This window comes from Rhincodon typus, chromosome 7 (genome assembly GCF_021869965.1).
Source record: "Rhincodon typus isolate 14 chromosome 7, sRhiTyp1.1, whole genome shotgun sequence".
NCBI classification, from domain to species: Eukaryota; Metazoa; Chordata; class Chondrichthyes; order Orectolobiformes; family Rhincodontidae; genus Rhincodon; species Rhincodon typus.
The window spans coordinates 39,736,577-39,759,916 of record NC_063338.1 but is presented as its reverse complement, the minus strand read 5'-3'; the positions used below and the strand labels follow the sequence as shown (position 1 = coordinate 39,759,916).

General features: G+C 42.0%; 1 protein-coding gene across 1 annotated transcript in view; it reads right to left on the bottom strand.

The window, feature by feature from the left end:
* Window positions 1–22,059, bottom strand: part of sestd1 (SEC14 and spectrin domains 1) — a 136,782-nt gene extending 114,723 nt beyond the window's left edge. The window contains exon 1 of the mRNA XM_048599507.1: window positions 21,868–22,059. The gene's annotated coding sequence lies outside the window, so the exon portion shown is untranslated. The remainder of the gene's footprint in view (window positions 1–21,867) is intronic.
* Between the last annotated feature and the right edge of the window lie 1,281 nt (window positions 22,060–23,340).

The window sequence follows — 23,340 nt, the reverse complement described above, 5'->3', positions numbered from 1 at the left end:
TACTCAGTATTTTAGGTCTCTTGAAATGAATATTAACATGACAGTTTGGAAGGCAAATGTAAACTCAACTTGCATGTTATGAGACTGCTGAACTAGAACTCAAGTCCTTTTGTGCTTCAGGTTTCTGAAGTCTTCCCCATTTAGAAAATAGTCTATGCCTCCATTCTTCCTCACACCTTCCCACACTTTATTCCATTTGCCAATTCTTTGCACACTTTCCTAGCCTGTCCAAGTCCATCTGCAGTCTCCCTACCTCATGAACACTAGCTGACCCTGCACCTGCCTTTGTATCATCTACCAACTTAGCAACAACGCCTTCAGTCCCTTCACCCAGATAGTTAATGTATAATATGAATAGTTGTGGTCCCAATAATGACCCCTGCTGAACTCCACTAGAAACTGGCTACCATCCTGAAAAAGACCCCTCTATCCCTACTCTCTGCCATCTGCCAGTCAGCCAATCCTCTATCCATGCCAGCACCTTGCCTCTAACACCATGGGCTGCCAAAACATATTTAGCAGCCTCCTGCATGACACCTTGTCAAAGGCATCTAGAATTCCAAATAGATCACATCCACTGGGTCTCCTTTATCTAATATGCTCGTTACCTCCTGAAAAGAAGTCTAACAGATTTGTCAGGCATAACCTCCCCTTGACAAAGCCATGTTGACTCAGCCGATTTTACCACGCACTTCCAACAACTTTGCAATCTCATCCTTAATAATGGACACTTAAAATTTTACCAACAACCGAGGTCAGGCTAACCGACCTACAGTTTCCGGTCTTCTGCCTCCATCCCTTCCTAAACAGGGATGGCTAAGTTAGCCATTTTCCTGTCCTGTGGGACCCTCCAGGACTCCAGCGATTCCTGAAAGATCAACACCATTGCCTCTACAATCTCAACTATCTCCTTCAGAACTCTGGGGTGTAGTTCATCTGGACTGGGTGATTGGAAGGTCTGAAGGTGGATCAAATTCCCAGTAGTTCCGTACTGTTGGCCACTACAGTCACCTCTGCCCCTGACTCGCTTGAAGTTGTGGTATGCTAATGGTGTCTTCCACCAAAGAAGACTGATGCAAAGTACCAATTCAGGTCCTCCGCCATTTCTTCATTTCCCATTAGTACTTCTCCAGCTTCATTTTCTAGTCGTCCAATGCCAACTCTCGCCTCTATTTCTAAAAATTACTCTTGCAATCTTCTTTATAATACATACTGCCGCAGATGCATTTGCCAATGACAGTATCTGTAGGAGGGACTGCCACACGGTTCTTGCGTAGACTACCTTCCATTGTGTTGTGTAACTATCACCACATTAAATGGGGCCCAAATGCTCTACACCAACATCATTAGTGAAGTCTCATGACGTCCAGGAACAGGAGCTGTTTGTTCTTTTCCTCTTCCCTGGTGAATTTGAGGCCAGTGAGAGTGTTGTTTATTAGTTGGTGTGTCTCCTCTAGTTTGGTCCATTTGATAAGGACAAAAAAGTGTCGCCAACGTATCGGATCCATAGTTTAGGTTGGATTTGCAGAAGGGTCATGCTTTCGAGTCTCTGCATCACAACTTCTGCAATTAGTCCAGAGATAGGTGACCCCATGGGTGTCCCGGTTTTCTGTTCATAGATTTGGCCATTAAAAGGTACAGTGGGTCGTGAGACATAGGTCCAGTAGTTTCAGCATGTTGTCTGTCGGGTCTCAGTCTTTTCGAAGTGTTGCTAGTGTTTCTCTTGCCAGTGGTATGTCAATTGATATGAATAGGGCGGTAATGTCAAATGACACCATGGTCTCAACATCAACTATTCTTATGTCCTTGAGGGGTCTGAGGAACTTCTGGACTAAGTGGATTGAATGGGATGACTTGCTGACGAGGTACTTTAGTCTACGTTGTAACTCCTTGGCTAACCTATGTGTTGGTGTGCCTGGGAGGGAGACAATGGGTCTGAGGGGTGCTTCTGGTTTGTGTACCTTTGGGAGGCCGTAGAATCGGGGAGTGTTTGTCCCTTCTGGTTTCAATTACCCAGTTGTGGTGTCGGGTCTATTTGCACCTGCCGGCATGTGTTCGTTTCTGCAAGGAGTGTCTGTGCTTTAGTGAGGTAGTCCCTTTTGTTTAGTATTACCTTCAGGCGCCCTTTGTCCGCTGGTAATATTACGATGTTTTTGTCTTTTTCAGACCTTCTAGGGCCTTCCTTTCTGATGTGTTGAGTGTGTCATCAAGTTCGCTCCTTCTGGTCAGTGTCGGGACCACTATTTGTCTTACGGCTTGCTGTTTCCTTTTTGATGCCATTGGTCTTTAGTGTGACTTCTAGTGTGGCTAGAAATTCTGTCTTGTTACCGTCTCAGTGGTTGTAGTCGAGTCCATGTATTAGAACAGTTTTCTCTGTGTCTGTTAGCTTCCTGTCTGAAAGGTTTCTTATCCAAGTGTCTGACCTATGGTTGTCCTTTTGGTGGGTTAGTTTGGCTAGTTTTTCTTGTAGGATGTGTCTTTTTTTGGTTCTTATTATCTGTTGACTGACATTAATGGCTCATTCTAAGTCTGTTGTCCAGTCTAGGTTGGTAGCATCTAGGAATAGAGTTTTTTGCGCATAATTTCACTGTCATATCTATGGAGCTGGTTGTGTGCATCATTAATCATTACCATCACCATCCTGCGGCCATTGTGTTCTGCTGTCCTATGTGCATGTGTGTTGTTGATGGGGGGGGGTTTGTATCTCACACTGCGCTATAATATCTGGTTCCTAAGGCATCTACATAGGAAACAGAGTTGCTCGCAGGTAGCACTCTGTCGTTTGGCGTAGTTTTCCCATTTCCGGGCCAATTTGAGCGTACTTCGCCTATAGGTCTCTTAAGGTTCGAGTAGATTTGTAGCTCAGGTTCGCTTGCCGAGCTGGTTGGTCGGTTCGTAGACGTTTCATTACCCTGCTGGGTAACATCAGCAGTGCAGCCCCCGATGAAGCGCTGTTGGGTTTTCCCGCCTGGTATTTAAACTCTGGGGTCCATTAGATTTGATTACCTCATTTCCGGTTTTCCTTCGCAGTGGCATATATATAGGGTCTAGTTCTAGGTGTTTGTTGATGGCCTTCTTGGTGGTACTGTCGATGTTCCTGCACATGGCACCGGCCTGGCCCATTCCGCAAGCCCACACCTTTGCAGTCCCCCGAGCCATCTTCCACTTCATCTGGAAGTGGAAGACGGACAGTGTCTGCATGGACACCACGTACAAAGCTCTGGATAAGTGGAGAGAAGGCATACCTAGTGCCACCCTCATCCTGATGGCCACCTTTGTGTATGGCTGCAGAAACTTTGCTTAGACTCTTGGTAAGCAAACACCAAGTGTCACTACATAATGAGCTTCTACCGGTCTCCAGTGTTGCGAAAGATAGGTCTAGCCTCGGCACTGCAGAACTCTCCAGGTAATTGATCCATTCCCTATCACCTGTCCTTTGTTGAAAAATTTGTAAAGAAAAACATCTTTGACCACAAGTTTATCAGGAAATGGTCAGTGCACAGCATCCTTGAGACCCTGCATAAAAAGGAGAGCATGGATCCTGTCACATGCTTCCACGACTGGACGGTAAAAGTCATTTGGCAGAATGCCTCATCACTGGAACTTTCCAACAAGCATCAAGACATAGCTTGGCTGGTAGTGGAAAGGATACTGCCCATCAGATCCTTCATGCACGCTATGCGCCACTGTACACTGCCTCGAAGTGGATGTGTTGGCAAAGAGACCATCATACATCTCCTTCTGAAATATGCCTTTGTAGAGAATCTCTGGAGAGAGATGCAGCAGTTTTTGTTGAAGTTCATCCCCAGAAGCTCCATGATGCAGGATTCTGTGCTCTACGTGCTGAGATGCATACCAAGACAAGGACATTGACTGCACCTGGGAGGACCATCAACTCTATGAAAGATGGTCTTTGGTCTGCCTGAAACTTGCTAGTCTTCCAGTGTTAACAGCTGACCTCATTCCAAGATGCAGGACTAGTTGCTGAGAGATTCGCTAAAGCTTGGGGCAAATGCCACCAAGGCACCATGTGGAAAGACTACCATCTAAAGGTCTTTCCTGCCGAAGTACAAACATGGAAACATAGAGACATAGAAGAACAAGCATCTGTTCAGTTATCCAACATTCCCGTTGCCTCAATGTATGTAAATACTGTCGTGCATGACTAAAAAAAGTGTCTTTAGTTTTTGCAACTGCAGGGAATATCAAATTCTAATGTTTGTTTTTCTTTCTTGATACACAGACTGTACAGAACTACTTCAGTGAAGGCAGATGAAGATTTTTATGAATAAACCACATTTTCATAATAAAATGTGGTGAGCAGCGAATGTAGTAAAATAGATTGAAAGAAGTGCATGCAAATCACTACTACAGAGTATTTCATGCCTTGGACAGAGGAGGCCTGGAAAGCTACTGTGGGAGAAGGGTAGTTTATTTGGGTTAAATGAGTAGACAAGGTTACCACAAATGGAATGGTTACTTCAGAATGATGAAAAGGGGAGATAAGGACAAGTTGTATTTGGAGGCTGCTATGAGCTGACATGCAGTGGAAATGGTGGAAAATGATTCATTTAATACAAAGGCTGCTGGGTTGGGAAGTTTACTGTTTTTCCTGCTCACAGTGTGGACTCTTCAACATTAAAGGAAACCAAAAGCAAATTAGGCGATTGCTTTTCAAACACCTCTATTTTGTTCACAACCATAACCCTGAGCTTACAGTGATGTGCTATTTAAATTCTCCACTTTACATCTCTGTCCTTGGCCTGCTGCAATCCAATTTCAGGAACAGCCATACTTTAAAATTCGGTATTTTACAGTCTTCTTTACTCAATATTGATTTTAATAATTTCAGATTGTAAATTCTTTCCCCAAATTTACTTCCTTTTGATTGTTTGAATTTTAGACTTTTCTAATCAACTTGTTCAGCGGTGTCATTACACACCTCTGGAGCAAGTGGGTCTTGAACCTGGGCCTTGTGACCCAAGGGTAGGGTCGCTATCTTTGTACTGCAAGCATTCTTTTTTTGGGTCAAACAGCAATACACCTGATCTAGGCACAACTTCTGTTTCTCTCGTTTCTTTACTCGTCCCAACCCCATTCCCTTTAGGCCAAGAGCACTAATTGTTCTATCAGTCATTATCTCCTGTCTTCAGCCTGATTAAAAGAACACTTTTGTCACACCTACCATTTGCTGAAAAGCTTATATAGATGAAAGGTTACAGTCCCGAAATATTAACTGTTTCTTTCTCCGTACAGTTGCTGAGACAACATGCTGATAATTTGCCCCCACAGCATTTGTTTGAGTTATTGTCACATCCAAGCTACAATACTGCTCGATTAAAGGGAAGACACTCAGACTGTTTACAACAGCAGCAGCAGATACAACTGAACTAGAGAAGGAACCTTTGACACACATGATTTTAACAGCCATAGAGACAGAGTCAGAGTCAGAGAGATATGCAGCACGGAAATAGACCCTTTGATCCAATTCATCCACGCCAACCAGATATCCCAAATAAATCTAGTCCCAACTGCCAGCATTTGGCCCATATCCCTCTAAACCCTTCCTATTCATATACCCATTCTGACATCTTTTAAAATGTTGTAATTGTAGCAGCCTCCACCACTTCCTCTGGCAGCTCATTCAATACAGGTACCACTCACTGCGTGAAAAAGTTGCCCAGTTTTCTCTCAATGAAGATGTAACATACATTTCCTATATTTTTTATTTTTATTTAGATCTAACTGGTGAAATTTCATTTGTGTTTTGAATTCATTCTCAGGATCTCAGTGTCACTGGCAAGCCTGACATTAATTGCGCAACTTCAGCAACTCAATGACCAGCTAGGTCACTTCAGAGGGCAATTACAAGATATTTAAGTTACTTGGACCATGCGAACAACCGACTTTCTTCCTTTTAAAGGCATTAGCGAAACAGTTAGGTTTTTATAACAACCTGACAGCTTCATGATCAATTTTAATGATAGCTTTTAATTTCTAGATTTTAAAAGTGAATCCAAATTCTCAAATTGCCAGTGTAATCTGAATGTTTACTCAAACTAATGAACTCTTCTCCAGAAATGCATCAGCAATCAAAACAAATTCCTGTGTCTCTTTATATCAATATATTCAAGGACTCCTATTGAGTTGTGCAGTGAAATAACACCCCAGTTAGCTATTGTTCGAAAATGTAAAGTGGATGACTCACTGGAAATTTGTTAACACTGCAAGAAGACATCAAATGTGTGATAATGAACCATTTGGCTTCACTGTTCCCTGAAGAGAAACCAGCTGAAAGTTGAGAAAGCCCACACATTTTGCATAAAATTGAAACTTCCACTGTGAATGCTATTGTTTCCACCTTCTTTAAATAATTGACACCTGGGACACCAAGTTATTAGAGGTATCCTACTGGCAAAGCTTATTGATCTGCATTGCGAATACTCTCTCAGATTTCACAGATAGTAAGGTCACTAGAAGAGGAGGCCTCACAATTATTTGCATCCTCATGATGGGGGAGACCAGCACATAAGTGCAAAGGGTAAGGCTACAGCTTTTCCAACAATCTTCAGCCAGAAGCACCAAGTGGGTTATCCACTCAGGCCTCCTTCAGAGATTTTGGTTACCAGCTGTTAGCCAATTCCATTTACACCCCACAATATCAAGAAAATGGCTGGAGCAACAGGATAATGGAAAGGCTATGGGCCTAGGTCACATTTCAGAAACAGTACTGAAGGTTAGAGTCCTTGCTGATGCTTTACTATTCTGTTTTGTTCTTTTATCAATTTTGGTTTGCAACTGTGCACTGGGAACTGTGAGCTTAAGACAACATTTGTACTGTGGGTTATAGCTCGTGTTAAAAAGATAAACCGACCAAACTAGCTTTGTTAATTTAGGAAGTCAGGCCTGGAACTTAATTGCTGGTTCGTTCCTGATCAAAAGGTTCTGCAGATGCTTTGTCACTAGGGAAGAGCATTATGTTTAAACAGGTAGCAGAAGTTGGCCCTTAATGAGGCCAGTGACTGGGAACTGGTTCCAGCAAGCATGAAAAAAAAACTTACTCAAGCAGGTGGCAGATGTTGAATGTTGAACTGGCACCTTGTGGAGGAGACAATTAGTCAGTCAGAGTGGTCAGAGTTTGAATTGGGTTTTGGACAGTGACTTCTGTGAGAAGGAATCTGGTTGTTGGTGCTACAGGATGACGACTTGCAAGTTCCTTGCCTAACCTCCCATAAGCAGCTCTTGGAACCTCAGAAAACAAAATTCAGCCATAGACATTACTGCCTTTGTCTGAGTGAACTGTAAAGACTACCCTGATCAACATCTTCAGATAAGTCAACCAAGAAACAATCATTTGTGCCGGTGAAACAACTGTAAATCGTAAAAATCACTTAGGTAAATATGGCCAGCTTTGTTATTTTCTTTTATTTAACCCTAAGGTGTCTGTTTGACTGTCTTTAGTAAGAATGGGGTTGAAAACAAAGGCAATTGGGTTTAAAGCACAGACCAAGAAGGTAACTTTGTTGTTTAGTTTTTGTTCTGCTAAAGTTACTGTTGCAGCCAACAGCTTTTATTCATTCACGGGATGAGGTGTCACTGGCTAGGCAGCATTTATTGCCCATCCTAATTGCCCAGAGGCAGTTAAGAGTCAACCATATTGCTGAGTCACATGTAGGCCAGACCAGGTAAAGATGGCAGTTTCCTTTCCTAAAAGGTCATTAGTGAACCAGATGGGTTTTTCCAACAATCGACAATGGATTCACAGTCATCATTAGACTTTCAGCGAATTCTCCATGATCTGCCATGGCAGGATTCGAACCCGGGTTCCTGGAACGTTATCTGGGTCTCTGGATGAACAGTCCAGTGATAATACCACTAGGCCATCGCCTTCCTCCTGGAGGAAATCAGCCCTGACAGAAAATTGGCCAAACTAAATTAAACAGCCAGCAGCTAGGAGCTGGAGAAACCAGGATCAAAATGATTACAAAAAGATTCAAGAGGAACCAGTTACAAACAGCCCTTCAGTTGCGTATTGAAGAAGGGTCAATCAGATATTCTGGCAATTTGACTGCCTGACTATATCTACTTTACATATACTGTCAAGGCAACCGTGAGGGGTGTTGGCACAACCTCATTGGATGATTTGAACCTAGTTCATGACCCATTAGTCAAAGACCACATAACACTCTGGAAGGATTGACGCAGTGAGGGGTTAAAAACACACCTGGAAGCCAGCCCGGCAGGGAAGACTCCCAGAGAAGACCATGGGGCAACCTAAGATGCTCCAAGAGAAAATCCGCCCTGACTTGCAAGACTAACCTTCGTGGAAGAGAGCAAACTGTACTTTGGAAAGGAAAGGGATCCAAGCAAAATATGTGGATCATTGCGGGCAACATCCTCCTTTATCAAATGGATAGAGCTAGAGAGTAAACATTGTGGGAATTTGGGAAATACTCTGTTTTAATAAGGAATATTTTGTTAAAATTGGACAGAAACCACAAACTGAATTCTGTGTCCTTTTGTCCACTTCACCAACGACAGCACTTGGGCACAGTGTTTTTAATACGTAAACTAGACAAGGTGTCCAAAGCAGGGACAACACAATAAATTACAAGTCCTTTGGTTAAGCTACAAATGCGCCTTTGAGAATTGATTATTTGAAGACTCTGCAAGTGGTTATTCAAAAATTCTGGTTCAGAACCAGAGGTCAATTTTGAAGGTCTTTGAAGGTTTGGTTTTTAAACTGCATTATGAATACATAGGCACAAAGCCAATCAAACCAAGTCACCTTATCTCCATGTCCTGACATACTGAAGACAACTGGCCCAGAACTTGCTCCAGCCAAGCAATTCCAGTACAACTACAACATCTACCTGATAATGGGAACAAATTACTGAGTTGGATGATCAGCTATGGTCTTAGTGAATGAAAAAGCAGGATTGAATGGTCTACTCCTGTTCATGTTCGGCCAGGGCCAATCAGCTCCTGACCTAATTACAGCCTTGGTTCAAACATAGGTAAAAAAGAGCTGAATACCAGAGGTGAAATGACAGTGACTGCCCTAGACATTTTACACCAACTATGTCATAAAGAAGCTCTAGCAAAACTGAATCAATGGGGATCCAGGGAAAAACGCTCCAATAGTTGGAGTCATACCTAGTACAAAGGTAAATGATAGTCGTTGTTTGAGATCAGTCATCTTGGCTCCAGGACATCTCCGATAGCGCTCCTCAATACAGTCGTAGGCAGACCATCTTCAGCTGCTTCAATGATCTTCCTTCCAGCATAAAGTCAGATGTGAGGATGTTCAATGATTGCACATAACCAGCACCATTTGCAACTCTTTCGGTACTGAAGCAGTCCAAGTCCAAATGCAGCAAGAATTGGGCAATATCCAGGTTTAGACTGTTAAGCAGCAAGTAGCACTTATGCCACACGTCAGACAATGGCCATTTCCAACGAGAGAATCTAGTCACCTCCTCTTGACATTCAATGGCATTACTATCACCAAATCCCCAACTAGTAACATGCCGGGGGTTGCCACTGACCAGAAATTGAACTGGGCTAGCCACAGAAATACTGTGTCTACCAGAGCAGATTGGAGACCAGGAATCCTACAGAGAGTAATTTATACCTTGACTTCCCACAGCCTTTCCACCATCTACAATGTACAAATCAAAAGTGTAGTGAAGACTCAATTTCCTTTGAGGGGGGTGAGGTGCAACTCCAAAAGCTCAACACCATTCAGGGCAAAGCAGCCTGCTCGATTAGCACAACATTTATAAACATTCACTCCCTCAACCAACAATGCTTCATAGCAGCAGTGCGTATCATCTACAAGGTGGACTGCAAGAATTCACCAAAAATCCTTAGACAGCACCTTCCAAACGCATAACCACAACCAACAATCAAGAAGGGCAAGGACAGCAGATACATAGGAGAACCTGTACCTGAAAGTTCTCCTCCAAGTCACTCACCATCCCAACTAAAATATATTGGCATTCCTTCACAATTGCAGGGTCAAAATTCCAGAACTCCATTCCTCAACAGTATTGTGGATCTACCTACACAAAATGAACTACAGCAGTTTAAGAAAACAGCTCACTATCACCTTTTCAAAGATAATTAGGGATGGGCAATAAATACCACCCAGCCAGCTACACTCTCATTCCTGAATCAATATATTAAAAAAGGCGCTCAATTAGGGCAGATACAAATAAAAATAAAGCAAAAGAGAATCAAAATTTAAGTATATAAAAAGTGCTATCTAAATAGATTGCTAACCCCTTCTTCTGGACTATTTTGTACATAATATTCTGGAATCATTGAAAGAAATGTTACTACTTACTTCAAGAACCTTTATTAGCAAATACATGGTTCATTAGTCTCTCAAATTTTAATAGAACTTCACGTCCTAAATAAAAATAGTAAAGCTGGGAAATGGGTAAAAGTTATACATTTTGAAACAAAGGTAAGGTTTATAAAAACTATACACTGAGGTGACAATTCAGAGAAAGTTGGCAAGCAGATGGTTGGGGATCGTAAGAACTGCCAATGCTGGAGTCAGAGATAATGGAGCTGGAGGAACACAGCAGGCCAGGTAGCACCAGAGGAGCAGGAAAGCTGACGTTTCAGGTCAGGACCCTTCTTAAGAAATGGGGGAGGGGGAAGAGAGCTCTGAAATAAATAGAGAGGAGGGGTGGGGCTGGACAAGGTAGGTGGGATGGTAATAGGTGAGTGCAGGGAGGCAGTGGTGGGGATTGATCAGTGAGGTGGGAGGAGCGGCTAGGTGGGAAAGATGGACAGATCAAGGGGGCGGGGATGAGAGGGGGGGAGGGTTGGTCATGGAATGAGGCTTGGGGTGGGGAGATTTTGAAACTAGTAAAGTCCACATTGAGACTATTGGGTTGTAGGCTCCCAAGGCGGAACATGAGGTGCTGCTCCTCCAGTTTCCGGGTGGCGTCGTTGTGACACGGGGGGAGGACCAGGATAGACATGTCATCCAGGGAGTGGGAGGGGGAGTTGAAGTGGTTCACGACTAGAAGGTGCTGTCGTTTGTCGTGAACAGAGCGTAGGTGCTCTACAAAACAGTGTCCGAGCCTCCGCTTGGTCTCACCAACATCGAGGAGGCCACATTGGGAGCAGCGGATTCAGTAGACCACATTAGCGGATGTGCAGGTGAACATCTGTGTGGAAGGTTTATTTGGGTCCTTAGATTGGGTGGGGGGTTGGGGGGGGTGGTGGTGGTGGAAAGAGGTGTAGGGGCAGGTGTAGCACTTCCTGCGGTTGCAGGGAAAGGTGCCGGGGCTAGTGGGGAGTGTGGATCGGACAAGGGAGTCACGGAGAGAGCGGTCCCTATGGAAGGCAGATAGGGGTGGGGAGGGAAATATATCCTTGGTTGCGAGGTCAGATTGCAAGTGGCGGAGAATAATATGTTGAATCCGGAGGTTAGTGGGACGATGTGAGGACAAGGGTGATTCTGTCTCTGGGATGTTCGGGAGTGGAATGCCCCATTTTGGGAGCAGACGCAGCAGAGGCAGAGAAATTGGGAGTAGGGGATCACATTCTTACCGGAAGGTGGGTGAGAGGATGTGTAGTCTACGTAGCTGTGGGAGTCAGTGGGCTTGAAATGGATATCATTTTCGAGATGACTGGAATGTGCTACATTACACAATTTAATAGGAGCAGTAACATTTTTGGCAAGAGGAAGTTATGAATGGTACAGTACAGGATACCAGTAAGAAATGTTTGAGGTTCAAGGCTGTTTTAGTACAGAATGACAGTTTCAGAAGAGATGGCAGGACAAACAGAAAAAACAGCAACAGATCCAGACTTCTTACTGAATTCCTATTAATGAATCCGTGTGAAGTTTAAACTTTAACTTTTGGTTAAACAAGAGACTGAGGATGCGCATTCCTTTCATTTTTAGTATCATTACATGCATCTACAACAGTAAATCTTAAGTGTCTTTCACAATAAACTTCTGAAATCAATATGCAACATGATAAGTACTGTACATCTCAAAAGCTTATTTTGTCCTTTATATTTTCCATCTCTCACAAACTTCAGGGTACAGCGAGCATAGAAAGAGACTCTCCAGAAAGACACAAAATGAATTTGCCTGCTGCCTTATAACTGGCATACCACAGGAATGCAATACCAAAATGAATGAGAAGAATAAATAGCTCTTGAAGCTGCTCTGTCTTTCAATACAATCACATCTGATCTTCTACCTCAACTGACCTGCCTGCTCCCCCATCTCTTTATTCACTAAAACAACAAAAACTGATCTCAGCCTTAAAAATAAACACGCTGGACCCACAACTCTCTGAAATAGACAATTCTGAAGATTCAAAGTGCTCTAAGTGGAGAAATTTCAACTCTCAGTGCTAACTGATTGATCCCTTATTAATCTTCTTAGGTTATGCTCTCATGCTCTACATTCCCCAGTGAAAATCAGCCTCAGCATTTTGGACTGGCCCCTCTGCCACTCTTGACTTTCTCATTGAGAATTGCTGGTGTGACATAGGCCATCTTTTTATGACTAATGAAAATTCATTATGAATATTCAATCTTAATCATTTGACATTAATACCTGAAACTTTCACAGACTAAAAATGGTAAGTAAAAGGACATTATTGACTTAAAATGTCTTGTGATCACTTGACAAGCCCAAAACAACGCACATGGAATATACAAAACTAACTGAATGGGAATTACCACTTTAATCAAGAGGCACTGATACTCCATAAGGAGTCTAGAAATTTGTGTGGCTTGTTTTACTCTCACATTCATGATATCCTGACATATTGAGAAATGAAAAGTCACCTGCGCCTATCCATTTTGGAATGAAACAATGACACACACCCCACAATTCATAAAACAACAGAGTAACAAAGTGTGAAAAACAATGAATTCATAGTAACTAGGATACTAAAAGCTCTTCTCTCTCACTTTCAGAAACCAGTGCAAAAGAAGGGATCCTCTAAGCAATATGAAATGGATATGAATGGAGTTGGCCACAGGGGTGAGCAGCCAAGTTGGCTTGAACATGGAGATCACGTGGAAAGCAGTTCAATGGTCGGGAAGAATCTGGAAAAAGTGAGTGATAAGCGATACCCAAATAACAGGGCTTTAAAATTGTAGAACAACATGCACATGAGCTAAGCAGGCAGAGTGTGCCTACTTCTCCTTTATATTGCCAGAGCAAGTTGCATCACAAAGATAATAACAATCCTCATACGTGGTACACCAATACGTGCACAAACAGCATTACTAAGGAACGCAATGAACATTGTGCTGGAATAGGTGAGGAACTGTAGTTCCATCTCTACATGTTTTGACTCTCTACATGCTGTAGAAAAAAGTGCATAATTCCAGATAGATAAGTCAGAATGGTGACAGCGTGCCACAGCAACACATTCTGACCACTAAGAAGAGACGGATGGAGACTGCAGGGGGGCCATCATACAACCCATGGGGAACAGTGGAAAAAGTTTCATCCAAGGCAGGGTCATATGGTCACTCAATCTACAGATGAAGGGCACAGAGATCACCACTGGTTAATGAGCATTGTGGCTCTACCACCACTGATCGGTTAGGTTGGTTGTGCTGACACTACAACTGGTACAGCCCAAGTTCACTTGACCACCTTTGTGTTTCTCACAAAGTTAATTGCAGCGAGAGAAGCGCATGTTTTAGCCTAGTTATTGCTAAACATAGGAGAAATGTTCCTCATCCAAAGCTGTGTCATGGTTCATCACGGTTGGGCCTCATCAACATTCCCTGCAATATTTCTTTTACTCTACAGACCTCTAAGTTCCACGTGCAGTAGTGTGTTGTCACATAAGATATACAAGAGCAAAAGGAAACGGAGCAAAAGAGCAGATCATCTGACTCTTCAAACCTAGTCCATAATTCACTGAGCTCACGGATGACATCGTACTTCAATACAACTCTCCCATACATTCCCTGTATCCACGGATATTTTAATATGTAAAAATCTAATCAATCACAGATTTAACAAAATCAAGGAAAAGCTTCCAAACCGTAGCAATGAATTCTGAAATGTTTACCACTGAGTAAAGAAATTCTTCAGCTCTTCCTAGAAAGGTGGATGTTTGATGATCAGCATGGAAAAAAAAAACTGGTCAATGGGCCTCTTTTCATACCATGAAAACTCTACAACTCTCTATTAATGGCCTGCCCTTAATGAGAGACCTTGACCCCAGGTTTCAAGTACACAACCAGGGAAACACCCTTCCCGGATCTACCCTGTGAACCCCTGTATGAACTTTGTGCATTTGATTACCTCTCATTCTTTTAACCTCTGGACAATACAGGCCCAGTCTACTCACCTGATAGGACAATCCTTCCATCCCAGGAATTAGTTTGGTAAACTTTCATTGTAATCCATCAAAACAAATTTATATTTTGTTAGGCAAGACCAACAAAATACTCATGGTGTGGTCTCACAAAAGGTTCTATTTCATTGTAGTGAGGTGAAATCGACAGCCCTTGGCATCATGCCACATGTGACTGCATATAGCATCAAGGAATCCTAGCAAAACTGGAAGCAATGGTATCAGGGGGCAAACTCTCCGGTTGTTGGAGTAATACCTGGCACATAGGAAGATGGTCATCTCAGGTCCAGGACATCCCCTCAGGAGTTTCTCAGGAGAGTGCCTTAGATCCAACCATCTTCAGCTGCTTCATCAAATGACCTTCCCTTCATCAATAAGGTCAGGAGAGGGGATGTTTGCATAATGTTCAGCACCATTCATAGTTCCTCAGATACTGAAATAGTCCATGTTCAAATGCTACAAGATCTACACAATATCTAGTCTTGGGCTGACAAGTGGCAAGTAACATTCCTGCCACACAAGTGCCAGGTGATGACCATCTCCAATAAGAGACAATTAAACACTGCCTCTTGACATTCAATAGTGTTACCATCACTGAGTTCCCCAGTATCAACATCCTGAGGGTTACCATTGACCAGAAACTCAACTGGATTCATTAAAAACTCCCCACATGAGCAATAGCTACAAGAGCAGGTCAGGGGGTCAGAATACTGCAACGAGTAACTCACCTCCTGACTCCCGAAAGCCTATCATCTACAGCACACAAGTCTGGAGGGTGATGGATTACTCCCCACTTGCCTGGATGGGTACAGCTTCAGCAACACTCATGACGCTTGACACCATCCAAGACAAAGCTGCCCGCTTGATTGGTACCACATCCACGCCCACCGCCACCGAAGCTCAGTACACACTGCTGTTACTATCACAAGATACCTGCAGAAATTCAAATATCCTTAGGCAGTATCTTTCAAAACCATGATCACTTCCGTCTAGAAGGACCAAGGACAGCAGATACATGGGAACACCACCACCCGCAAGTTCCCCTCCAAGCCACTCACCATCCTGACTTGGAAACATTGTTCCTTCAGTGTCGGTGGGTCAAAATCCTAGAATTTCTTCCCTTGTGGCATTGCAGGTTAACCCATAGCATGTAGAGTGCAGCTGTACAAGGTGGCAGCTCACCATCACCTTCTCAAGGTGAAGTAAAGATGGACAATAAATACTGGCCAGCCAGTGACACCTACGTCCCATGAATGAATGAAAAAAGTAAGAAGCCTTTGTAAGGAGAATTTGAGCACGGGAATAAATACTAATTTACCATTTTCATCCATGCTGGAGAAGGGGGTGATAAGAATCTATTACAAATAGCCCCCTTGGAGGACAAATAAACTCAGCAGTGCTTGTCTGTGCAGAGATACTGGGTCTGGAGTGTCATGGACAAGGTACATTTTTCTGCAGCATTACAGGCAGATGAATTCCTAAATACTAGACATTCCTGAGGACTAGGAAATAAAGTAAGTACCAGAGGTTTGGAGATCTGCAAATCTTACACCATGATGCAAAGGAGTGAAAGTGTAAAAGTGAAAGTGAACATATGGTCCATAAGTTAATAAGATACAGTGTTCCTACAATACTGATGAACACAAAGCATCAGTTACAACTATTGGACAAATCTCAAGCTGCACTCGATAGGTTGTGTCTAAGATATTCATGGCAGAATTTCAAATGTTCAAAGAGAAAGACTGCAATGCAAGGTTTTGCAGTATAGATTATTGGATGTTTGTTAAGTAAATATATACAGACATGGTTAAACATATTGCACACAAAGCATTTGCGACTAAAATTAATGTAGTTAGAATATCACAGAGCTATGCAATTCGTACTGCAGAACACTCCTTTAATTATTAGTTTTTCCAAGCACAACATAGATTGTCTTATAACAACCATTTTCCAAGTGCAACCACACCAGCTAAAGTATTCAACAAGAAGAAAATTTACAAACAGTAAAATCAATTTTAACAAAGCTGGCCAAGTTCCAAAACAATTAAAGATGGCTACCAACAGCTTTTTGATTTTCTTGTTATAGGTGTATATCTAAATTCACCCCAGACACTAATTTTGTTTTCTGTTTTTGTTAACTAAAATATGCCTGATATCCTTGATTTGATGCTGTAACCTTGCTCTGCATCAGAGAACTGCTGCCACACTGACAAACTATTTGCTGACAAAGGCAGGCTGTAATCAATGATCTTGGGAATAAGGAATGTCACTCGAGAAATACTTCAGTGATTTGGTGCATCAACTAAATCAAATCCAAACCACTTTCAAAAGGTGAGCAGCTAATACTTCGATCCTATACAGTCACAAATTCAAACATGGTTTCTGTACATTAGTTCTAAAGTGTACTAACATCTTAAATGCAATAGTTTCATACATTATCACATATAGAAAATTAGATACATGTTAAACCTATTGACTCAATTCTTATATGGATACAGAATGAAAGAGGTTACCTAAATAAGCAATCAAGTATTCAACATGCCCAAAACTTTTGCAGCACTTCAAAGATAAACAAACAAAGTCACGTCATCTTCCACAACAGGTGTTAGATCAGATCAGTTGGAACATACCAACTCTTGTTCAGTAAGACAATAATAATGTGCAAAAAACTCATGTCAGAATTAACTCCATCAAACAAAGTCTATAGAATAATGGTGAAAATACCTGAAAATTAAGCTGTGTGTTAAAATAAAGAAAAGTTTGCACTCGGAATAGACAGACCCATGGATTTTTTGTGTTTAAAAGATGATTTACTTAGTATCTCAGGTGTTCCATCTTGTTTTTGTGAATATCTGCTTCATAAATAGGAGTTGGGAGGTCATGTGGCGGTTGTACAGGACATTGGTTAGGCCACTTTTGGAATAAAGCATGCAGTTCTGATCATCCTGCTATAGGAAGGATGTTGTGAAACTTGAAAGGGTTCAGAAAAGATTTACAAGGATGTTGCCAGGATTAGAGGGTTTGAGCTAAAGCGAGAGACTGAATAGGCTGGGGGTATTTTCCCTGGAGCGTCATAGGCTGAGGGACGACCTTATACAGGTTTACAAAATTATGAGGGACATGGATAGGGTAAATAGACAAGGTCTTTCCCCCAGGGTAGGGAAGGCTGGTACAGTTACAACATTTAAAAGGCATCTGGATGGGTATATGATTAGGAAGGGTTTAAGAGGGATAAGGACTAACTGCTTAAAGGGTATTGCTGACACAGCGTGTACTCCTTCCCTAAAAGACACCAGGCCAAATGACTAGATTTATCTAGGATATCTGGTCGGCACGGACGAGTTGGACCGAAGAGTCTGCTTCGGTGCTGTACGTCTCTATGACTCTATAATTTCCCATATTTATAACAGAACTTCTAATTTTTGGAATTAAAGTTTGAACTAGCAATAAATAGAAGCACCTGGTTGAGAAACTGATTAATACAATCTAACCAAGACTAGGTTTGTTATGTTTGAAAATGTAGTTTATCATTATACAATAGGTTAGAATTGACAGTAGGGACAGTTGAATAATGAAGGATCAACTGTTTAACAGATCAATATCCCAAGATATTGAAATTAAAGAAATTAGTAAGTGATTTTATTGTAAATCTATAGTTTAGCACAAAGGCCATTCCTTTCCCTGTCCTGAACCCAACTCGCATGTAGGGAAGAACCCAACCCTTAATTTTTATATAAATAAAACAGTTGTTGAACTCAGCTCTTGTTCTTTAAAAATTAAATCACCACCAAAAATCACCCATTTCAGGAACCCAACTCTTTTTTTCAAAAATTAACAGGAGATTGCCACAAGCCATGCCCGACTTGGATGTGTCTTAAATCTTGGAGATGGTCTTCCCAACATCATCCTTGTTTATCAAATTGTCTTAAATTCAGTCTAGCAGGTTAGTGTAGCTATGTCATATACCCTAGACTGTTGGTGGTCCTCTAGGGGCCATCCTCTGATGGAATTCTGAGCTTCAGGAGGGACACACATGGAGCTATGAAGTTCAATGTGCATCATCTGTTCTCAATAAACTCAAGTTGCTCTGGTTGACCCTCAAATGGATCCGCATTTCTAATACTAACACCGAACATTGGGCTTATGGTAGAACCAGAAGGTCTCCACTTACCTCAATCAAAGTTTTAAATTAAGCAGTTACCAAATGAAAAGTTGGGAAAGATGATGAACAAGGGAGTTCCTGGACAGGTGTGGAGATTCTAAAACCTCTCTGCACTTTTTACAGAATCAAAAGAGCTGTGTTGAAGGTAATTTTTACATGTCTATTTAATGACTTCCCAATGAATGCCACATTGAAATAGGCTTAGGCTACTGGGTCAAACAGTCTTTTGTTTAATTTAGTCTGGGTGTTTACTCGAAAGATTGGCTGTTGAGGTGTTGCGGAGTCAACATGAGATGATTATTAGTCAGGTTTTATACAGGATATGCATGATCTTTATTGCTCACCAAGTAGAATGTGGGTAGAGTTCAAACTGCTTGTATTTTTGAAGGAAATGATGGATAATCTAACTAGCTTGCAGCCCAAGGAAAAATTCTACAATGGTTCTCAAGGAGCCATGTGGCATAAAGCAATGAGCCTAAATGAGTATCTAGTGAATTCCAGAGTCCACTGTCATACCTTTAAGCTGGTTCTTCAAAATGTGGTTGAACCTTCAAGATTCTTGTAATATGAAAGGAATTGTTTAGCTGGTATAGTAAAATAAAAGTAGAATTCATAGCGTAATCATAAACTACAGCATTAAGTTAATAGCACTTGGTTTAATTCTTATATGCAATAAAGCTTGTTTTTGTTTCAAAACATTATTCCTGTGGCCTAGTTGTCAGTTAATTGGATTATATTCAGACTTTATTATTATGACTTGTTTGTTACTGTTAAGCTCAAAAGAAAATGAAATTTGAAAAACAAACAAAATTTTCAATTTGAAAGAATAACTGAATTTCAGGAGAGACTGTCTGACCCAGGAGAAAGACTACCCAGGAACAAGACAGAATAGGAAAAATGACTGATGTTTACATTACACCCTCAACCTCAATGTCCAAAAGTATTTTATACCAAATTAAACAGTTGCTATTTCAATGTGGTAAACAGTAGCTAATTTACACATGCTGGCTCCCACAATGCTGCAATGAAATAAGTAACGAGATCATATATCTCAATTGTTGGACCATCTGAGCTTATACAACCAAGTTTTAAATTTCTTATCTGGCAGATCAACATTTCCCCCATACTGCACAGAAATGTCAGTCTAAGTTATATGCGTCTTAAGTGGGACTTGAATCCACTTAAATTGGATTCAGAAATGAGAATGCAATCAATGAGCTACATCTCACACGGACTAACCACATAGACTTTTAGCTTTTACAGAAGAAATGTTGCCAATAAGTCCCTGCTCTTCAAGTTGTATCAAACGTTCTAGTACATCATAGAGTCAAACAGCATGGCAACAGACCCTTTGGTCTAACAAGCCCATGCTGACCATGATTCCCAAAGTAAACTAGTCCCACTTGCCTGCAATTGACCCATATCCCTCTAAACCTTTCCTATTCATGTACCTATCTAAATGCCTTTTTAATACTGGAACTGTAACACTTCCTCTGGCAGTTCATTCCACATACGAACCACTCTCCATGTGAAAAAGTTGCCCCTCAGGACCGTTTTAAATCATACTTCTCTCACCTTAAAAATTGCCTCCTAGTTTTGAATGCCCCACCTTAGGGAGAAGGCCTGTGCTATTCACCTTATGATTTTATAAACACCTATAAGGTCACCGCTCAACCTATGACATACCAGTGAAAAAAAGTCCTAGCCTATCCAGCCTCTCCTTATAACTCAAACTCTCCAGTCCTGAAAACAACCTGGTAAATTTTTCTGAACTACGTTCAATTTAATAACATTCTTTCTATAAGCAGGACGATCAGCACTGTACACAGTACTCCAAAATTGGCCTCACCAAAGTCCTTTACAACATCAACACTACATCACAACTCCTATGATCTGAGCAATCAATCAAAGCATGCAGAGCACCTTAACTACTGTATCCACCCATGTTGCAGCTTTCAAAGGTACCTGAACCCCGAGGTCTCTGTTCTAGAACATGACCCAGGGCCCTACCATTAATTGTAGAAGTCCTATCCTTGTTTATTTAATCAAAATGCCATACCTCGCATTTATCCAAATTAATCTCCATCTGCCACTGCTCAGCTCATTGGGTTAATCAATCAAGATCCCTTTGTAATCTTAGATAATCTTCTTTACTGTCAACTATACCAGTTTTGGTGTCATCACAACTTACTAATCGTGCTTCCTAAATTTTCATTCAGACCGTTTATATAAACGACAAACAAAAGTAGACCCAGCAATGGGGAACACTGCTAGTCACAGGCCTCCAGATGGAAAAACAACCCTCCATCATCACCTTCTGTATAGAACAGGCAAATGTCTCAATTAATGCAACAGCCAAAAGATCCACCATTAACATACCTTTCCTCTACATTTAAATGCTAGATTAAATTATATGCAAAATTCCATAGAGTAAATCCTGAACCTGTAGCTTTCTGACTCAGACCAGTAATCTGACCAAAATGAACTAAGACAACGCCCAAGTCATCGTGTGTACCATTTGTAACTAAGCAGATAAATCAATCAGATAATTGACTGGAACAATGAAAGAATAAGGCATGAGTGGGGCAGGAGTGGGATCAGTACAGGATTGTGTTCTCAGTTCCAAATAACCCTGTAAACTACTGCTCCAACATGTAGCTGACTAAGCAGTGCAAAACATTACATTCCATGATGATAACCAGTGTACTTTCAGTGGGTTGAATCCCATCACCATCCTATTAAGTATTTGCAAACTGCTTATCTTTGAATTTTGACAACGGTGACCTGTTTCATCCTAGAAAGCCCTTTTTTGGCAGAACCACAACACTCACGTTCCGCATCCACGATGGAGATCACCTATGTAGATTACTCGGATTAGTCCTTCAAGCGTTGTGAAGGGTTTACACATCAGGCATCCAGCTGACAACAAAAAGCTTTCAAACCACATCAGCCCATTTTACGAAATTATCTACTTTCTACCGTTGCTTTTATCTTTAAGCGGAGGGCTGCAGCAGGAGTGCTTCAAGCGTAGCATATATCGTTAATTACTTGTGCTTCTTTCGCAACCCACAGGAAGTACTCAGCCCGTCTTTATTTTTGAAAATGGCTGGAGTACAACGAACGCTGCACACTCTACGGGGCAGCGCTTTGGAACCAAAAAAAAAGTGCAGTGGGAAACGCAGATTTCAACTTTCTTTTTAAAAGATAAAAACAAAGAAAATAACAACAAAAAAAAAATAAGTTATTTCTAATAAAGAATAAATCAGAGATTGGGAAGGAACAGCGACCTGGTAGTGGGCGCTGCCACTGAACAAAGCTCGGTCCACCCCACCTCGGGCCTACCTTTCCCCTCAATCCTCTCAAAGCCTTCAGCCCAGTAACCGCCGCAATCGTGATTTCTTGTCTCTCTCTCACACACACACACAGAAAGAAAGAAAGACCAGGTTTCCAGCTCCAGTAACGGTTCATCCCGCACGACCACCGTTCACACAGATTGAGCTGCCCGGGGCAGACATAACTCCTTTTGTTGCCCAGGGAGACAGCCCGGTCTGCACCCCTCCCCCACACCCAGCCTCAGCCACGCGCACAGGTGAGGCAGCACGAGCCCCCGCTCACCTGAGGACACTGCTCCTTCCTTCCTTCCCTCCAGCCGCCGATTTTCTTTTCCCAAGGAGAGACCGATCTCAGCAGGAGCGGCTCGCACAGGACGGCAGCGGCACTCTCGCTGTACGAGGCATGTCAAGCAAAGATGCCTCACAGCTCCCACGAGCGCGTCTCACATATTCACGTCTGATACGAAATAAATCGGGCACGCACAACGGAGAACCCACTTGCACTACAAAGCCCAACATCCCCACGCCACCAGCTCTCGCTCTCCCTCCCCCCCCCAAAAAAAAAAGCAGTGCAGCACCTTCCAATGAGATCAATGAACAACTGGAAATTCACCTCATCGAAATGTCACAACAACATGTACGGAGATTTAAATCTGAAATTGAGCAGAAGTATATCAAATACATTTAGTTTTCACGGCTGTGCGATATTTTATCAAAATTCTTTAAAATATGGTTGTCAGCCCAAGGTACTATAGCTGATATTGCCCGAAAAATTTTAGAGAGCTAGTAGAAATCAGTTTTTAAACCGCGTTACTGACCAAGAGCTAACCATTCATCATTTTTGCGGTGCATATCATCGGTCATAGTGTAAATGCTCAGTGAGCATGATATAAGATCTCTCTCAAAGTGCTTTATTCTAGAAAAAAAACAGCAATATAGACGAAATTTTATTACAATTTGTCAATTTATTGTTGAAAATGTTTGATATGTTTTAGTGATATTTCGTAGAAAACTGTTTAATATCAATAAAGGAGAAATGTTTCACCATTTTCTACTGTAAATATACTGAAGTATAATTTCCAAGCTGCCCTGCAATATTTTGTCCTAGTCATTGAGTCATTAAAACAAAGGAAGAGGCCATTAGAAGCATGGTGTCAATGTCGCCTCTGCAAAACAATAGTCAGTCTTGCATCCGCTGTACCCGGTGTGGCTTCCTCTACATCGGGGAAACCAAGCGGAGACTCGGGGACCGCTTTGCAGAACACTTACGCTCGGTTCGCAACAAACAACTGCACCTCCCAGTCGCGAACCATTTCAACTCCCCCTCCCATTCCTCAGACGACATGTCCATCCTGGGCCTCCTGCAGTGCCACAACGATGCCACCCGAAGGTTGCAGGAACAGCAACTCATATTCCGCTTGGGAACCCTGCAGCCCAATGGTATCAATGTGGATTTCACAAGTTTCAAAATCTCCCCTCCCCC